Here is a 1,316-nt window from a genome sequence, read left to right on the forward strand (position 1 = left end):
ACAGGGTCTCTGGCCACTCACCTGCACTCTAATCCTTGTAACCCCACCGCTGCTTAGCGGGTCCGGTTCCGGGGAGGTTGTGGGCGGGGAGCGCCATCTTTGAGCAGGAGGGGAACTGTGGCCGCCATCTTTGAGCGTTCTTGCGCTTTGGGACAGTGTGAGCTGCCTATTTAAAGGACTCCTCATGGCGCACAGCGGTGACGCGCAGCGGGAGCGCCTTCTCTGCGCCTGAGTCGTGCCAGAGTCCTGCCCGTCTGTGCTCGTCAGCGTCTCGGAGGCCGGCGAGGTAGGCCTGCAGATTTTCTTTTATGTCCTGTTTTTCAGCCCAGCGGCTGAGGCGTATTATTGGTTCCTATGCTCTTCTACTCCTTTAGTGAGTTATTAGCGCTACGAGGACCTATCTCCTCCTGCCACCATGTTTTCCCGGGTGGCCGCTCTCTTAGGAAGGGCTGCTCTGGCTGTGGTTGGAATATGCCGAGTCGGGAAGTCCTATTGCCTGTATCCACACCCTTACACTTCCCTTGTCACCTGCTTAACACCAGATCTCTTAGTAGGCATTCCACTGACATCTGGAATATGTTATCTGATTCTAAAACCTCGTGCCTGTTCCTTACAGAGACATGGTTGAGCGAATGCTCCGGCCCTGATGTAGCCGCTGCTATCCCTCCGGATTATACCATCTATAGGAAGGATAGAGTGGTTGGAGGGGGTGGTGGTGTGGCAATAATTGTTGACAAGAGTCTCTCTTGTTCGACTTTCCCCATGGATAATATCACGGGCAGCGAAGCCTTAGGCTTCATTATAAGCTATCTCCCCGTCAAACTTGCACAGGGATTATTATCTACAGGGCACCTGGCCCGCTAGGGTTCTTTTTCGACGACCTTCAGGCGGCACTTTCAGTGCCTTGCCTGAGATCGGAGCATTGTATACTACTGGGAGATTTTAATCTCCATATGGATAACACAGCAGACCCTGATACCAACAAGCTTCAGGACATTGTCTGTCCGTTAGGGCTGATCCCATACGTTTCCAGTCCGACTCATATCAAAGGCCATACGATCGATCAGATCTTCTCTACTAGGTCAATCGAGGCTTCCCCACCGCTTCCAGTTCTGTGGTCTGACCACCTTTTAATTAAATTTTGCATTTCTGCTGTAGCTACGCCTAGTATAAGAGGGGCGAAAGATACTAGAAGGGTGTCTCGGCGTTTCCATCGAGTTACGGCGGAAATGCTTTTTGATGCTCTTGGCCAACATCCCTGCCCGCTATCAGGCGACCTGGAGCAAGACATTGAATTGGTCCAGAAGTGGCTCACA

Source organism: Lissotriton helveticus (assembly GCF_964261635.1).
Source record: "Lissotriton helveticus chromosome 1_1 unlocalized genomic scaffold, aLisHel1.1 SUPER_1_unloc_42, whole genome shotgun sequence".
NCBI lineage: Eukaryota > Metazoa > Chordata > Amphibia > Caudata > Salamandridae > Lissotriton > Lissotriton helveticus.